At 39.2% G+C, this 19,022-nt stretch overlaps 4 non-coding genes across 4 annotated transcripts; all 4 read left to right on the top strand.

Annotated features, from left to right (window-relative positions):
- Positions 1-852: 852 nt before the first annotated feature.
- TRNAQ-UUG (transfer RNA glutamine (anticodon UUG)) lies at positions 853-925 on the top strand. The gene has a single exon. It is a non-coding gene; the product is annotated as a tRNA-Gln (tRNA).
- Positions 926-4,502: 3,577 nt separating this feature from the next.
- On the top strand, positions 4,503-4,575 carry TRNAQ-UUG (transfer RNA glutamine (anticodon UUG)). Its single transcript has one exon. It is a non-coding gene; the product is annotated as a tRNA-Gln (tRNA).
- A 3,577-nt stretch (positions 4,576-8,152) lies between these two features.
- On the top strand, positions 8,153-8,225 carry TRNAQ-UUG (transfer RNA glutamine (anticodon UUG)). Its single transcript has one exon. It is a non-coding gene; the product is annotated as a tRNA-Gln (tRNA).
- Positions 8,226-17,277: 9,052 nt separating this feature from the next.
- TRNAQ-UUG (transfer RNA glutamine (anticodon UUG)) lies at positions 17,278-17,350 on the top strand. Its single transcript has one exon. It is a non-coding gene; the product is annotated as a tRNA-Gln (tRNA).
- The last annotated feature ends 1,672 nt before the right edge of the window (positions 17,351-19,022 follow it).

Below are 19,022 nucleotides of genomic sequence, written 5' to 3'. Positions count from 1 at the left end.
AGATTGAAGTGGTGGGTGCCGGAGGTTTCAAATGGGCAGTTTAATTAAAGACAGAAAAGTGAAACGAATGACTGCAGAAATACTCTATGTGGCCATGAACTGAGATGAAAGGATGATTTTGGAACTCTGTCTTGCAGATTACCCTCAATGCCGCAATGGATAGGGCACTACTCTCACAGACCAGGGTGTGTAAGTTTAAGTCTATCTGAGGTGCACACCCTGAACTATTACATTTTTGCTAAAACCTAATCATATTGTTTACTCTTCCTCGTAGGAGCTTGCCAGGGTGATAGTATATTGCAACAGAACCATTCCACTTCTTCACTGAAAAGAGTCATGCTGGTTACCCAAATGTGCAGCGTGTCATTTTATACAGCTTTCTTTATTGAAATTAAACTTGGACTCATTTGAAATTTTCTCTATCAAAATGATTGTTTTGAGCTGCTGTTAATTTTATTTCTAGAGGTGGTGACAGGCTTTCAGGTACGTGCTTAGGTCAAGGCCCTGTTCATGTCACTTGTATAAGCTAATACAGGTTGCGAATTAGCAAGTCAAGAAATGAGAAGTCTGAAATAGTGTCAAAGCAGTTTCATTCTCTTTTCAAATAATCCAAAAATACCATTGCAGCATAAAACAGAGTATTCAATAAAAGAAGAAAGGAGGATTAACGGCAAAAAAGCACATCATAAGATATGAAACTTTGGAAATTATCAAGATATTGTTTGAAAAAACTCCTTTGATGGAAAGAAGATGAAGAACGGTATGGGATCCTGTCCTGCGCAAAGGGAATTGATATGTTCCACATCCATTCATACCACCTAACCCTAAACACCCAAATATACTGTGGTTAGTGACCATGTGGCCTAATGGATAAGGCGTCTGACTTTGGATTAGAAGATTGAGGGTTCGAGTCCCTTCATGGTTGAGTCTTTTTCTCACAGCACCCAACTTATCTTTACATACAAACTGGAGGCACACTCTTAAAATACTCCTTTCACTCTCACTCATTAAGGAAGCCCAATGCAAACTGCACAATCAGTCACGTTATGCCTTCAGCATTGCTACTTTTCTGTCTTTCTGCCATACCAAAGTACCTCTTCATAAATGCCACGGATATGCAATACGTATACAACAATATGACATGGCACAATCATTCTGAACAGAACTGTGGGTAGATTCAGTGCAGGGAGTGTGTGCGTGCAGAAAGCAGAAACTATGCATGGGTAGAAGCTCTATGATTTTCATCAGGAATAATGCAAATTGTCCCTCAGAAAAAATATAGTACTGGAGAAGAATCATAAAGAATTGACACAATTGCTGCCTTTGCTGTTGCCCCAATTGTGTAATCTGTCAAGGACTGGTCTCTTGCAGTTTGAGGCACCTAGTTGCAATTGTGTGGTATAAATCACCCTTACAACCATTTTTGCTATAAACTTGAGATCTTTCTGAGATACTATCTCACAGACTTCTTATGAATGAGGAACTCTGAAATTGTCACATTCCAATTTGTACGTCCTTAAAACTATGCTGGTTATTCAAATGGGCAGATTGTTTTTTAAATTCCTTTTTGTCTCGAGTTGTAGTTATATTGATACAGAGGCATAATTGTTTAATGATATATATTGGTTTGATTGAAATATGTTCGTAGAGGTGGTGATAGGCTTTCTGTGTCTGTCTGAGAGCAAGGACCGGTTAACGTCTTTTTCCAAGAGCAATTTGTTGTGAAAGGTATCAGGCAAAGGAGTATGTATTGTGATGTGGTTCTCTGACTGCTTCTGTCCACTTGCCAAAAGTTCCAAGGCCCTATGATAGCACAAAAACGGTAAGATTGAAGTGGTGGGTGCCGGAGGTTTAAAATGGTCAGTTTAATTTAAGACAGAAAAGTGAAACGAATGACTGCAGAAATACTGTATGTGGCCATGAACTGAGATGAAAGGATGATTTTGGAACTCTGTCTTGCAGATTACCCTCAATGCCGCAATGGATAGGGCACTACTCTCACAGAGCAGGGTGTGTAAGTTTAAGTCTATCTGAGGTGCACACCCTGAACTAATACATTTTTGCTGAAACCTAATCATATTGTTTACTCTTCCTCGTAGCAGCTTGCCAGGGTGATAGTATATTGCAACAGAACCATTCCACTTCTTCACTGAAAAGAGTCATGCTGGTTTCCCAAATGTGCAGCGTGTCATTTTCTACAGCTTTCTTTATTGAAATTAAACATTGACTCACTTGAAATATTCTCTTTCAAAATGAATGTTTTGAGCTGCTGTGAATTTTATTTCTAGAGGTGGTGACAGGCTTTCAGGTACGTGCTTAGGTCAAGGCCCTGTTCATGTCACTTGTATAAGCTAATTCAGGGAGCAAATTAGCAAGTCAAGAAATGGGAAGTCTGAACTACTGTCAAAGCAGTTTCATTCTCTTTTCAAATAATCCAAAAATACCATTGCAGCATGAAACAGAGTATTCAATAAAAGAAGAAAGGAGGATTAACGGCAAAAAAGCACAGCATAAGATATGAAACTTCGGAAATTATCTAGATATTGTTTGAAAAAACTCCTTTGATGGACAGAAGATGAAGAACGGTATGGGATCCTGTCCTGCGCACCTGTAATTGATATGTTTCACATCCATTCATACCACCTAACCCTAAACACCCAAACATATTGCAGTCAGTGACCATGTGGCCTAATGAATAAGGCATCTGACTTCAGGTCAGAAGATTGAGGGTTCGAGTCCCTTCATGGTAGAGTCTTTTTCTCACAGCACCCAATTTATCTTTACATACAAACTGGAAACACACTCTTACAATACTCCTTTCACTCTCACTCATTAAGAAAGCCCAATGCAAACTGCATAACTAGTCATGTTATGTCTTCAGCATTGCTACTGTTCTGTCTTTCTGCCATAACAAAGTACCTCTTCATAAATGCCACGGATATGCAATACGTATACAACAATATGGCATGGCACGATCATTCTGAACAGAACTGTGGGTAGATTCAGTGCAGGGAGTGTGTGCGTGCAGAAAGCAGAAACTATGCATGGGTAGAAGCTCTATGATTTTCATCAGGAATAATGCAAATTGTCCCTCAGAAGAAATATAGTACTGGAGAAGAATCATAAAGGATTGACACAATTGCTGCCTTTGCTGTTGCCCCAGTTGTGTAATCTGTCAAGGACTGGTTTCTTGCAGATTGAGGCACCTAGTTGCAATTGTGTGGTATAAATCACCCTTACAACCATTTTTGCTATAAACTTGAGATCTTTCTGAGATACTATCTCACAGACTTCTTATGAATGAGGAACTCTGAAATTGTCACATTTCAATTTGTACGTCGTTAAAACTCTGCTGGTTATTCAAATGGGCAGATTGTTTTTTAAATTCCTTTCTGTCTCGAGTTGTAGTTATATTGATACAGAGGCATAATTGTTGAATGATATATATTGGTTTGATTGAAATATGTTCGTAGAGGTGGTGATAGGCTTTCTGTGTCTGTCTGAGAACAAGGACCGGTTAACGTCTTTTTCCAAGAGCAATTTGTCGCGAAAGGTATCAGGCAAAGGAGTATGTATTGTGATGTGGTTCTCTGACTGCCTCTGTCCACTTGCCAAAAGTTCCAAGGCCCTATGATAGCACGAAAACGGTAAGATTGAAGTGGTGGGTGCCGGAGGTTTAAAATGGGCAGTTTAATTAAAGACAGAAAAGTGAAACGAATGACTGCAGAAATACTCTATGTGGCCATGAACTGAGATGAAAGGATGATTTTGGAACTCTGTCTTGCAGATTACCCTCAATGCCGCAATGGATAGGGCACTACTCTCACAGACCAGGGTGTGTAAGTTTAAGTCTATCTGAGGTGCACACCCTGAACTATTACATTTTTGCTAAAACCTAATCATATTGTTTACTCTTCCTCGTAGGAGCTTTCCAGGGTGATAGTATATTGCAACAGAACCATTCCACTTCTTCACTGAAAAGAGTCATGCTGGTTACCCAAATGTGCAGCGTGTCATTTTATACAGCTTTCTTTATTGAAATTAAACTTGGACTCACTTGAAATTTTCTCTCTCAAAATGATTGTTTGGAGCTGCTGTTAATTTTATTTCTAGAGGTGGTGACAGGCTTTCAGGTACGTGCTTAGGTCAAGGCCCTGTTCATGTCACTTGTATAAGCTAATACAGGGAGCGAATTAGCAAGTCAAGAAATGAGAAGTCTGAAATAGTGTCAAAGCAGTTTCATTCTCTTTTCAAATAATCCAAAAATACCATTGCAGCATAAAACAGAGTATTCAATAAAAGAAGAAAGGAGGATTAACGGCAAAAAAGCACATCATAAGATATGAAACTTTGGAAATTATCAAGATATTGTTTGAAAAAACTCCTTTGATGGAAAGAAGATGAAGAACGGTATGGGATCCTGTCCTGCGCAAAGGGAATTGATATGTTCCACATCCATTCATACCACCTAACCCTAAACACCCAAATATACTGTGGTCAGTGACCATGTGGCCTAATGGATAAGGCGTCTGACTTTGGATTAGAAGATTGAGGGTTCGAGTCCCTTCATGGTTGAGTCTTTTTCTCACAGCACCCAACTTATCTTTACATACAAACTGGAGGCACACTCTTAAAATACTCCTTTCACTCTCACTCATTAAGAAAGCCCAATGCAAACTGCACAATCAGTCACGTTATGCCTTCAGCATTGCTACTTTTCTGTCTTTCTGCCATACCAAAGTACCTCTTCATAAATGCCACGGATATGCAATACGTATACAACAAAATGACTTGGCACAATCATTCTGAACAGAACTGTGGGTAGATTCAGTGCAGGGAGTGTGTGCGTGCAGAAAGCAGAAACTATGCATGGGTAGAAGCTCTATGATTTTCATCAGGAATAATGCAAATTGTCCCTCAGAAAAAATATAGTACTGGAGAAGAATCATAAAGAATTGACACAATTGCTGCCTTTGCTGTTGCCCCAATTGTGTAATCTGTCAAGGACTGGTCTCTTGCAGTTTGAGGCACCTAGTTGCAATTGTGTGGTATAAATCACCCTTACAACCATTTTTGCTATAAACTTGAGATCTTTCTGAGATACTATCTCACAGACTTCTTATGAATGAGGAACTCTGAAATTGTCACATTTCAATTTGTACGTCGTTAAAACTCTGCTGGTTATTCAAATGGGCAGATTGTTTTTTAAATTCCTTTCTGTCTCGACTTGTAGTTATATTGATACAGAGGCATAATTGTCGAATGATATATATTGGTTTGATTTAAATATGTTTGTAGAGGTGGTGATAGGCTTTCTGTGTCTGTCTGAGAGCAAGGACCGGTTAACGTCTTTTTCCAAGAGCAATTTGTTGTGAAAGGTATCAGGCAAAGGAGTATGTATTGTGATGTGGTTCTCTGACTGCTTCTGTCCACTTGCCAAAAGTTCCAAGGCCCTATGATAGCACAAAAACGGTAAGATTGAAGTGGTGGGTGCCGGAGGTTTAAAATGGTCAGTTTAATTAAGGACAGAAAAGTGAAACGAATGACTGCAGAAATACTGTATGTGGCCATGAACTGAGATGAAAGGATGATTTTTTAACTCTGTCTTGCAGATTACCCTCAATGCCGCAATGGATAGGGCACTACTCTCACAGACCAGGGTGTGTAAGTTTAAGTCTATCTGAGGTGCACACCCTGAACTAATACATTTTTGCTGAAACATAATCATATTGTTTACTCTTCCTCGTAGCAGCTTGCCAGGGTGATAGTATATTGCAACAGAACCATTCCACTTCTTCACTGAAAAGAGTCATGCTGGTTACCCAAATGTGCAGCGTGTCATTTTATACAGCTTTCTTTATTGAAATTAAACTTGGACTCACTTGAAATATTCTCTTTCAAAATGAATGTTTTGAGCTGCTGTGAATTTTATTTCTAGAGGTGGTGACAGGCTTTCAGGTACGTGCTTAGGTCAAGGCCCTGTTCATGTCACTTGTATAAGCTAATTCAGGGAGCAAATTAGCAAGTCAAGAAATGGGAAGTCTGAACTACTGCTAAAGCAGTTTCATTCTCTTTTCAAATAATCCAAAAATACCATTGCAGCATAAAACAGAGTATTCAATAAAAGAAGAAAGGAGGATTAACGGCAAAAAAGCACAGCATAAGATATGAAACTTTGGAAATTATCTAGATATTGTTTGAAAAAACTCCTTTGATGGAAAGAAGATGAAGAACGGTATGTGATCCTGTCCTGCGCACCTGTAATTGATATGTTCCACATCCATTCATACCACCTAACTCTAAACACCCAAACATATTGCAGACAGTGACCATGTGGGCTAATGGATAAGGCGCCTGACTTCAGATCAGACGATTGAGGGTTCAAGTCCCTTCATGGTTGAGTCTTTTTCTCACAGCACCCAACTTATCTTTACATACAAACTGGAAACACACTCTTACAATACTCCTTTCACTCTCACTCATTAAGAAAGCCCAATGCAAACTGCACAATCAGTCATGTTATGCCTTCAGCATTGCTACTTTTCTGTCTTTCTGCCATACCAAAGTACCTCTTCATAAATGCCACGGATATGCAATACGTATACAACAATATGACATGGCACAATCATTCTGAACAGAACTGTGGGTAGATTCAGTGCAGGGAGTGTGTGCGTGCAGAAAGCAGAAACTATGCATGGGTAGAAGCTCTATGATTTTCTCCAGGAATAATGCAAATTGTCCCTCAGAAAAAGTATAGTGCTAGAGAAGAATCATAAAGGATTGACACAATTGCTGCCTTTGCTGTTGCCCCAGTTGAGTAATCTGTCAAGGACTGGTCTCTTGCAGATTGAGGCACCTAGTTGCAATTGTGTGGTAAAAATAACCCTTACAACCATTTTTGCTATAAACTTGAGATCTTTCTGAGATACTATCTCATAGACTTCTTATGAATGAGGAACTCTGAAATTGTCACATTCCAATTTGTACGTCCTTAAAACTATGGTGGTTATTCAAATGGGAAGATTGTTTTTTAAATTCCTTTCTGTCTCGAGTTGTAGTTATATTGATACAGAGGCATAATTGTTGAATGATATATATTGGTTTGATTGAAATATGTTCGTAGAGGTGGTGATAAGGTTTCTGTGTCTGTCTGAGAGCAAGGACCGGTTAACGTATTTTTCCAAGAGCAGTTTGTTGTGAAAGATATCAGGCAAAGGAGTATGTATTGTGATGTGGTTCTCTGACTGCCTCTGTCCACTTGCCAAAAGTTCCAAGGCCCTATGATAGCAGAAAAACGGTAAGATTGAAGTGGTGGGTGGTGGAGGTTTAAAATGGTCAGTTTAATTAAAGACAGAAAAGTGAAACGAATGACTGCAGAAATACTGTATGTGGCCATGAACTGAGATGAAAGGATGATTTTGGAACTCTGTCTTGCAGATTACCCTCAATGCCGCAATGGATAGGGCACTACTCTCACAGACCAGGGTGTGTAAGTTTAAGTCTATCTGAGGTGCACACCCTGAACTAATACATTTTTGCTGAAACCTAATCATAGTGTTTACTCTTCCTCGTAGCAGCTTGCCAGGGTGATAGTATATTGCAACAGAACCATTCCACTTCTTCACTGAAAAGAGTCATGCTGGTTACCCAAATGTGCAGCGTGTCATTTTATACAGCTTTCTTTATTGAAATTAAACTTAGACTCACTTGAAATGTTCTCTATCAAAATGATTGTTTTGAGCTGCTGTGAATTTTATTTCTAGAGGTGGTGACAGGCTTTCAGGTACGTGCTTAGGTCAAGGCCCTGTTCATGTCCCTTGTATAAGCTAATTCAGGGAGCAAATTAGCAAGTAAAGAAATGAGAAGTCTGAACTAGTGTCAAAGCAGTTTCAGTCTCTTTTCAAATAATCCCAAAACACCATTGCAGCATAAAACAGAGTATTCATTAAAAGAAGAAAGGAGGATTAATGGCAAAAAAGCACATCATAAGATATTATACTTTGGAAATTATCAAGATATTGTTTGAAAAAACTCCTTTGATGGAAAGAAGATGAAGAACGGTATGGGATCCTGTCCTGCGCAACGGTAATTGATATGTTTCACATCCATTCATACCACCTAACCCTAAACACCCAAACATACTGTGGTCAGTGACCATGTGGCCTAATGGATAAGGCTTCTGACTTTGGATTAGGAGATTGAGGGTTCGAGTCCCTTCATGGTTGAGTCTTTTTCTCACAGCACCCAACTTATCTTTATATACAAACTGGAGGTACACTCTTAAAATACTCCTTTCACCCTCACTAAGTAAGAAAGCCCAATGCAAACTGCACAATCAGTCACGTTATGCCTTCAGCATTGCTACTTTTCTGTCTTTCTGCCATACCAAAGTACCTCTTCATAAATGCCACGGATATGCAATACGTATACAACAATATGACATGGCACAATCATTCTGAACAGAACTGTGGGTAGATTCAGTGCAGGGAGTGTGTGCGTGCAGAAAGCAGAAACTATGCATGGGTAGAAGCTCTATGATTTTCTCCAGGAATAATGCAAATTGTCCCTCAGAAAAAGTATAGTAGTAGAGAAGAATCATAAAGGATTGACACAATTGCTGCCTTTGCTGTTGCCCCAGTTGTGTAATCTGTCAAGGACTGGTCTCTTGCAGATTGAGGCACCTAGTTGCAATTGTGTGGTAAAAATCACCCTTACAACCATTTTTGCTATAAACTTGAGATCTTTCTGAGATACTATCTCACAGACTTCTTATGAATGAGGAACTCTGAAATTGTCACATTCCAATTTGTACGTCCTTAAAACTATGCTGGTTATTCAAATGGGCAGATTGTTTTTTAAATTCCTTTTTGTCTCGAGTTGTAGTTATATTGATACAGAGGCATAATTGTTGAATGATATATATTGGTTTGATTGAAATATGTTCGTAGAGGTGGTGATAGGCTTTCTGTGTCTGTCTGAGAGCAAGGACCGGTTAACGTCTTTTTCCAAGAGCAATTTGTTGTGAAAGGTATCAGGCAAAGGAGTATGTATTGTGATGTGGTTCTCTGACTGCTTCTGTCCACTTGCCAAAAGTTCCAAGGCCCTATGATAGCACAAAAACGGTAAGATTGAAGTGGTGGGTGCCGGAGGTTTAAAATGGTCAGTTTAATTTAAGACAGAAAAGTGAAACGAATGACTGCAGAAATACTGTATGTGGCCATGAACTGAGATGAAAGGATGATTTTGGAACTCTGTCTTGCAGATTACCCTCAATGCCGCAATGGATAGGGCACTACTCTCACAGAGCAGGGTGTGTAAGTTTAAGTCTATCTGAGGTGCACACCCTGAACTAAAACATTTTTGCTGAAACCTAATCATATTGTTTACTCTTCCTCGTAGCAGCTTGCCAGGGTGATAGTATATTGCAACAGAACCATTCCACTTCTTCACTGAAAAGAGTCATGCTGGTTACCCAAATGTGCAGCGTGTCATTTTCTACAGCTTTCTTTATTGAAATTAAACATGGACTCACTTGAAATATTCTCTTTCAAAATGAATGTTTTGAGCTGCTGTGAATTTTATTTCTAGAGGTGGTGACAGGCTTTCAGGTACGTGCTTAGGTCAAGGCCCTGTTCATGTCACTTGTATAAGCTAATTCAGGGAGCAAATTAGCAAATCAAGAAATGGGAAGTCTGAACTACTGTCAAAGCAGTTTCATTCTCTTTTCAAATAATCCAAAAATACCATTGCAGCATGAAACAGAGTATTCAATAAAAGAAGAAAGGAGGATTAACGGCAAAAAAGCACAGCATAAGATATGAAACTTCGGAAAGTATCTAGATATTGTTTGAAAAAACTCCTTTGATGGACAGAAGATGAAGAACGGTATGGGATCCTGTCCTGCGCACCTGTAATTGATATGTTTCACATCCATTCATACCACCTAACCCTAAACACCCAAATGTATTGCAGTCAGTGACCATGTGGCCTAATGAATAAGGCATCTGACTTCAGGTCAGAAGATTGCGGGTTCGAGTCCCTTCATGGTAGAGTCTTTTTCTCACAGCACCCAACTTATCTTTACATACAAACTGGAAATGCACTCTTACAATACTCCTTTCACTCTCACTCATTAAGAAAGCCCAATGCAAACTGCACAATCAGTCACGTTATGCCTTCAGCATTGCTACTTTTCTGTCTTTCTGCCATACCAAAGTACCTCTTCATAAATGCCACGGATATGCAATACGTATACAACAAAATGACTTGGCACAATCATTCTGAACAGAACTGTGGGTAGATTCAGTGCAGGGAGTGTGTGCGTGCAGAAAGCAGAAACTATGCATGGGTAGAAGCTCTATGATTTTCATCAGGAATAATGCAAATTGTCCCTCAGAAAAAATATAGTACTGGAGAAGAATCATAAAGAATTGACACAATTGCTGCCTTTGCTGTTGCCCCAATTGTGTAATCTGTCAAGGACTGGTCTCTTGCAGTTTGAGGCACCTAGTTGCAATTGTGTGGTATAAATCACCCTTACAACCATTTTTGCTATAAACTTGAGATCTTTCTGAGATACTATCTCACAGACTTCTTATGAATGAGGAACTCTGAAATTGTCACATTTCAATTTGTACGTCGTTAAAACTCTGCTGGTTATTCAAATGGGCAGATTGTTTTTTAAATTCCTTTCTGTCTCGACTTGTAGTTATATTGATACAGAGGCATAATTGTCGAATGATATATATTGGTTTGATTTAAATATGTTTGTAGAGGTGGTGATAGGCTTTCTGTGTCTGTCTGAGAGCAAGGACCGGTTAACGTCTTTTTCCAAGAGCAATTTGTTGTGAAAGGTATCAGGCAAAGGAGTATGTATTGTGATGTGGTTCTCTGACTGCTTCTGTCCACTTGCCAAAAGTTCCAAGGCCCTATGATAGCACAAAAACGGTAAGATTGAAGTGGTGGGTGCCGGAGGTTTAAAATGGTCAGTTTAATTAAGGACAGAAAAGTGAAACGAATGACTGCAGAAATACTGTATGTGGCCATGAACTGAGATGAAAGGATGATTTTTTAACTCTGTCTTGCAGATTACCCTCAATGCCGCAATGGATAGGGCACTACTCTCACAGACCAGGGTGTGTAAGTTTAAGTCTATCTGAGGTGCACACCCTGAACTAATACATTTTTGCTGAAACATAATCATATTGTTTACTCTTCCTCGTAGCAGCTTGCCAGGGTGATAGTATATTGCAACAGAACCATTCCACTTCTTCACTGAAAAGAGTCATGCTGGTTACCCAAATGTGCAGCGTGTCATTTTATACAGCTTTCTTTATTGAAATTAAACTTGGACTCACTTGAAATATTCTCTTTCAAAATGAATGTTTTGAGCTGCTGTGAATTTTATTTCTAGAGGTGGTGACAGGCTTTCAGGTACGTGCTTAGGTCAAGGCCCTGTTCATGTCACTTGTATAAGCTAATTCAGGGAGCAAATTAGCAAGTCAAGAAATGGGAAGTCTGAACTACTGCTAAAGCAGTTTCATTCTCTTTTCAAATAATCCAAAAATACCATTGCAGCATAAAACAGAGTATTCAATAAAAGAAGAAAGGAGGATTAACGGCAAAAAAGCACAGCATAAGATATGAAACTTTGGAAATTATCTAGATATTGTTTGAAAAAACTCCTTTGATGGAAAGAAGATGAAGAACGGTATGTGATCCTGTCCTGCGCACCTGTAATTGATATGTTCCACATCCATTCATACCACCTAACTCTAAACACCCAAACATATTGCAGACAGTGACCATGTGGGCTAATGGATAAGGCGCCTGACTTCAGATCAGACGATTGAGGGTTCAAGTCCCTTCATGGTTGAGTCTTTTTCTCACAGCACCCAACTTATCTTTACATACAAACTGGAAACACACTCTTACAATACTCCTTTCACTCTCACTCATTAAGAAAGCCCAATGCAAACTGCACAATCAGTCATGTTATGCCTTCAGCATTGCTACTTTTCTGTCTTTCTGCCATACCAAAGTACCTCTTCATAAATGCCACGGATATGCAATACGTATACAACAATATGACATGGCACAATCATTCTGAACAGAACTGTGGGTAGATTCAGTGCAGGGAGTGTGTGCGTGCAGAAAGCAGAAACTATGCATGGGTAGAAGCTCTATGATTTTCTCCAGGAATAATGCAAATTGTCCCTCAGAAAAAGTATAGTGCTAGAGAAGAATCATAAAGGATTGACACAATTGCTGCCTTTGCTGTTGCCCCAGTTGAGTAATCTGTCAAGGACTGGTCTCTTGCAGATTGAGGCACCTAGTTGCAATTGTGTGGTAAAAATAACCCTTACAACCATTTTTGCTATAAACTTGAGATCTTTCTGAGATACTATCTCATAGACTTCTTATGAATGAGGAACTCTGAAATTGTCACATTCCAATTTGTACGTCCTTAAAACTATGGTGGTTATTCAAATGGGAAGATTGTTTTTTAAATTCCTTTCTGTCTCGAGTTGTAGTTATATTGATACAGAGGCATAATTGTTGAATGATATATATTGGTTTGATTGAAATATGTTCGTAGAGGTGGTGATAAGGTTTCTGTGTCTGTCTGAGAGCAAGGACCGGTTAACGTCTTTTTCCAAGAGCAGTTTGTTGTGAAAGATATCAGGCAAAGGAGTATGTATTGTGATGTGGTTCTCTGACTGCCTCTGTCCACTTGCCAAAAGTTCCAAGGCCCTATGATAGCAGAAAAACGGTAAGATTGAAGTGGTGGGTGGTGGAGGTTTAAAATGGTCAGTTTAATTAAAGACAGAAAAGTGAAACGAATGACTGCAGAAATACTGTATGTGGCCATGAACTGAGATGAAAGGATGATTTTGGAACTCTGTCTTGCAGATTACCCTCAATGCCGCAATGGATAGGGCACTACTCTCACAGACCAGGGTGTGTAAGTTTAAGTCTATCTGAGGTGCACACCCTGAACTAATACATTTTTGCTGAAACCTAATCATAGTGTTTACTCTTCCTCGTAGCAGCTTGCCAGGGTGATAGTATATTGCAACAGAACCATTCCACTTCTTCACTGAAAAGAGTCATGCTGGTTACCCAAATGTGCAGCGTGTCATTTTATACAGCTTTCTTTATTGAAATTAAACTTAGACTCACTTGAACTGTTCTCTATCAAAATGATTGTTTTGAGCTGCTGTGAATTTTATTTCTAGAGGTGGTGACAGGCTTTCAGGTACGTGCTTAGGTCAAGGCCCTGTTCATGTCCCTTGTATAAGCTAATTCAGGGAGCAAATTAGCAAGTAAAGAAATGAGAAGTCTGAACTAGTGTCAAAGCAGTTTCAGTCTCTTTTCAAATAATCCCAAAACACCATTGCAGCATAAAACAGAGTATTCATTAAAAGAAGAAAGGAGGATTAATGGCAAAAAAGCACATCATAAGATATTATACTTTGGAAATTATCAAGATATTGTTTGAAAAAACTCCTTTGATGGAAAGAAGATGAAGAACGGTATGGGATCCTGTCCTGCGCAACGGTAATTGATATGTTTCACATCCATTCATACCACCTAACCCTAAACACCCAAACATACTGTGGTCAGTGACCATGTGGCCTAATGGATAAGGCTTCTGATTTTGGATTAGGAGATTGAGGGTTCGAGTCCCTTCATGGTTGAGTCTTTTTCTCACAGCACCCAACTTATCTTTATATACAAACTGGAGGTACACTCTTAAAATACTCCTTTCACCCTCACTAAGTAAGAAAGCCCAATGCAAACTGCACAATCAGTCACGTTATGCCTTCAGCATTGCTACTTTTCTGTCTTTCTGCCATACCAAAGTACCTCTTCATAAATGCCACGGATATGCAATACGTATACAACAATATGACATGGCACAATCATTCTGAACAGAACTGTGGGTAGATTCAGTGCAGGGAGTGTGTGCGTGCAGAAAGCAGAAACTATGCATGGGTAGAAGCTCTATGATTTTCTCCAGGAATAATGCAAATTGTCCCTCAGAAAAAGTATAGTAGTAGAGAAGAATCATAAAGGATTGACACAATTGCTGCCTTTGCTGTTGCCCCAGTTGTGTAATCTGTCAAGGACTGGTCTCTTGCAGATTGAGGCACCTAGTTGCAATTGTGTGGTAAAAATCACCCTTACAACCATTTTTGCTATAAACTTGAGATCTTTCTGAGATACTATCTCACAGACTTCTTATGAATGAGGAACTCTGAAATTGTCACATTCCAATTTGTACGTCCTTAAAACTATGCTGGTTATTCAAATGGGCAGATTGTTTTTTAAATTCCTTTTTGTCTCGAGTTGTAGTTATATTGATACAGAGGCATAATTGTTGAATGATATATATTGGTTTGATTGAAATATGTTCGTAGAGGTGGTGATAGGCTTTCTGTGTCTGTCTGAGAGCAAGGACCGGTTAACGTCTTTTTCCAAGAGCAATTTGTTGTGAAAGGTATCAGGCAAAGGAGTATGTATTGTGATGTGGTTCTCTGACTGCTTCTGTCCACTTGCCAAAAGTTCCAAGGCCCTATGATAGCACAAAAACGGTAAGATTGAAGTGGTGGGTGCCGGAGGTTTAAAATGGTCAGTTTAATTTAAGACAGAAAAGTGAAACGAATGACTGCAGAAATACTGTATGTGGCCATGAACTGAGATGAAAGGATGATTTTGGAACTCTGTCTTGCAGATTACCCTCAATGCCGCAATGGATAGGGCACTACTCTCACAGAGCAGGGTGTGTAAGTTTAAGTCTATCTGAGGTGCACACCCTGAACTAAAACATTTTTGCTGAAACCTAATCATATTGTTTACTCTTCCTCGTAGCAGCTTGCCAGGGTGATAGTATATTGCAACAGAACCATTCCACTTCTTCACTGAAAAGAGTCATGCTGGTTACCCAAATGTGCAGCGTGTCATTTTCTACAGCTTTCTTTATTGAAATTAAACATGGACTCACTTGAAATATTCTCTTTCAAAATGAATGTTTTGAGCTGCTGTGAATTTTATTTCTAGAGGTGGTGACAGGCTTTCAGGTACGTGCTTAGGTCAAGGCCCTGTTCATGTCACTTGTATAAGCTAATTCAGGGAGCAAATTAGCAAATCAAGAAATGGGAAGTCTGAACTACTGTCAAAGCAGTTTCATTCTCTTTTCAAATAATCCAAAAATACCATTGCAGCATGAAACAGAGTATTCAATAAAAGAAGAAAGGAGGATTAACGGCAAAATAGCACAGCATAAGATATGAAACTTCGGAAATTATCTAGATATTGTTTGAAAAAACTCCTTTGATGGACAGAAGATGAAGAACGGTATGGGATCCTGTCCTGCGCACCTGTAATTGATATGTTTCACATCCATTCATACCACCTAACCCTAAACACCCAAATGTATTGCAGTCAGTGACCATGTGGCCTAATGAATAAGGCATCTGACTTCAGGTCAGAAGATTGCGGGTTCGAGTCCCTTCATGGTAGAGTCTTTTTCTCACAGCACCCAACTTATCTTTACATACAAACTGGAAATGCACTCTTACAATACTCCTTTCACTCTCACTCATTAAGAAAGCCCAATGCAAACTGCACAATCAGTCACGTTATGCCTTCAGCATTGCTACTGTTCTGTCTTTCTGCCATAACAAAGTACCTCTTCATAAATGCCACGGATATGCAATACGTATACAACAATATGACATGGCACGATCATTCTGAACAGAACTGTGGGTAGATTCAGTGCAGGGAGTGTGTGCGTGCAGAAAGCAGAAACTATGCATGGGTAGAAGCTCTATGATTTTCATCAGGAATAATGCAAATTGTCCCTCAGAAGAAATATAGTACTGGAGAAGAATCATAAAGGATTGACACAATTGCTGCCTTTGCTGTTGCCCCAATTGTGTAATCTGTCAAGGACTGGTTTCTTGCAGATTGAGGCACCTAGTTGCAATTGTGTGGTATAAATCACCCTTACAACCATTTTTGCTATAAACTTGAGATCTTTCTGAGATACTATCTCACAGACTTCTTATGAATGAGGAACTCTGAAATTGTCACATTTCAATTTGTACGTCGTTAAAACTCTGCTGGTTATTCAAATGGGCAGATTGTTTTTTAAATTCCTTTCTGTCTCGAGTTGTAGTTATATTGATACAGAGGCATAATTGTTGAATGATATATATTGGTTTGATTGAAATATGTTCGTAGAGGTGGTGATAGGCTTTCTGTGTCTGTCTGAGAACAAGGACCGGTTAACGTCTTTTTCCAAGAGCAATTTGTCGCGAAAGGTATCAGGCAAAGGAGTATGTATTGTGATGTGGTTCTCTGACTGCCTCTGTCCACTTGCCAAAAGTTCCAAGGCCCTATGATAGCACGAAAACGGTAAGATTGAAGTGGTGGGTGCCGGAGGTTTAAAATGGGCAGTTTAATTAAAGACAGAAAAGTGAAACAAATGACTGCAGAAATACTCTATGTGGCCATGAACTGAGATGAAAGGATGATTTTGGAACTCTGTCTTGCAGATTACCCTCAATGCCGCAATGGATAGGGCACTACTCTCACAGACCAGGGTGTGTAAGTTTAAGTCTATCTGAGGTGCACACCCTGAACTATTACATTTTTGCTAAAACCTAATCATATTGTTTACTCTTCCTCGTAGGAGCTTGCCAGGGTGATAGTATATTGCAACAGAACCATTCCACTTCTTCACTGAAAAGAGTCATGCTGGTTACCCAAATGTGCAGCGTGTCATTTTATACAGCTTTCTTTATTGAAATTAAACTTGGACTCACTTGAAATTTTCTCTATCAAAATGATTGTTTTGAGCTGCTGTTAATTTTATTTCTAGAGGTGGTGACAGGCTTTCAGGTACGTGCTTAGGTCAAGGCCCTGTTCATGTCACTTGTATAAGCTAATACAGGGAGCGAATTAGCAAGTCAAGAAATGAGAAGTCTGAAATAGTGTCAAAGCAGTTTCATTCTCTTTTCAAATAATCCAAAAATACCATTGCAGCATAAAACAGAGTATTCAATAAAAGAAGAAAGGAGGATTAACTGCAAAAAAGCACATCATAAGATATGAAACTTTGGAAATTATCAAGATATTGTTTGAAAAAACTCCTTTGATGGAAAGAAGATGAAGAACGGTATGGGATCCTGTCCTGCGCAAAGGGAATTGATATGTTCCACATCCATTCATACCACCTAACCCTAAACACCCAAATATACTGTGGTCAGTGACCATGTGGCCTAATGGATAAGGCGTCTGATTTTGGATTAGAAGATTGAGGGTTCGAGTCCCTTCATGGTTGAGTCTTTTTCTCACAGCACCCAACTTATCTTTACATACAAACTGGAGGCACACTCTTAAAATACTCCTTTCACTCTCACTCATTAAGGAAGCCCAATGCAAACTGCACAATCAGTCACGTTATGCCTTCAGCATTGCTACTTTTCTGTCTTTCTGCCATACCAAAGTACCTCTTCATAAATGCCACGGATATGCAATACGTATACAACAATATGACATGCAACAATCATTCTGAACAGAACTGTGGGTAGATTCAGTGCAGGGAGTGTGTGCGTGCAGAAAGCAGAAACTATGCATGGGTAGAAGTTCTATGATTTTCATCAGGAATAATGCAAATTGTCCCTCAGAAAAAAATATAGTACTGGAGAAGAATCATAAAGAATTGACACAATTGCTGCCTTTGCTGTTGCCCCAATTGTGTAATCTGTCAAGGACTGGTCTCTTGCAGTTTGAGGCACCTAGTTGCAATTGTGTGGTATAAATCACCCTTACAACCATTTTTGCTATAAACTTGAGATCTTTCTGAGATACTATCTCACAGACTTCTTATGAATGAGGAACTCTGAAATTGTCACATTCCAATTTGTACGTCCTTAAAACTATGCTGGTTATTCAAATGGGCAGATTGTTTTTTAAATTCCTTTTTGTCTCGAGTTGTAGTTATATTGATACAGAGGCATAATTGTTGAATGATATATATTGGTTTGATTGAAATATGTTCGTAGAGGTGGTGATAGGCTTTCTGTGTCTGTCTGAGAGCAAGGACCTTAACGTCTTTTTCCAACAGCAATTTGTTGTGAAAGGTATCAGGCAAAGGAGTATGTATTGTGATGTGGTTCTCTGACTGCTTCTGTCCACTTGCCAAAAGTTCCAAGGCCCTATGATAGCACAAAAACGGTAAGATTGAAGTGGTGGGTGCCGGAGGTTTAAAATGGTCAGTTTAAATTAAGACAGAAAAGTGAAACGAATGACTGCAGAAATACTGTATGTGGCCATGAACTGAGATGAAAGGATGATTTTGGAACTCTGTCTTGCAGATTACCCTCAATGCCGCAATGGATAGGGCACTACTCTCACAGAGCAGGGTGTGTAAGTTTAAGTCAATCTGAGTTGCACACCCTGAACTAATACATTTTTGCTGAAACCTAATCATATTATTTACTCTTCCTCGTAGCAGCTTGCCAGGGTGATAGTATATTGCAACAGAACCATTCCACTTCTTCACTGAAAAGAGTCATGCTGGTTACCCAAATGTGCAGCGTGTCATTTTCTACAGCTTTCTTTATTGAAATTAAACATTGACTCACTTGAAATATTCTCTTTCAAAATGAATGTTTTGAGCTGCTGTGAATTTTATTTCTAGAGGTGGTGACAGGCTTTCAGGTACGTGCTTAGGTCAAGGCCCTGTTCATGTCACTTGTATAAGCTAATTCAGGGAGCAAATTAGCAAGTCAAGAAATGGGAAGTCTGAACTACTGTCAAAGCAATTTCATTCTCTTTTCAAATAATCCAAAAATACCATTGCAGCATAAAACAGAGTATTCAATAAAAGAAGAAAGGAGGATTAACGGGAAAAAAGCGCAGCATAAGATATGAAACTTTGGAAATTATCTAGATATTGTTTGAAAAAACTCCTTTGATGGAAAGAAGATGAAGAACGGTATGGGATCCTG

This window comes from Pleurodeles waltl, chromosome 4_1 (assembly GCF_031143425.1).
Source record: "Pleurodeles waltl isolate 20211129_DDA chromosome 4_1, aPleWal1.hap1.20221129, whole genome shotgun sequence".
Lineage (NCBI taxonomy): Eukaryota > Metazoa > Chordata > Amphibia > Caudata > Salamandridae > Pleurodeles > Pleurodeles waltl.
This window is presented reverse-complemented; position numbering and strand designations above follow the sequence as displayed.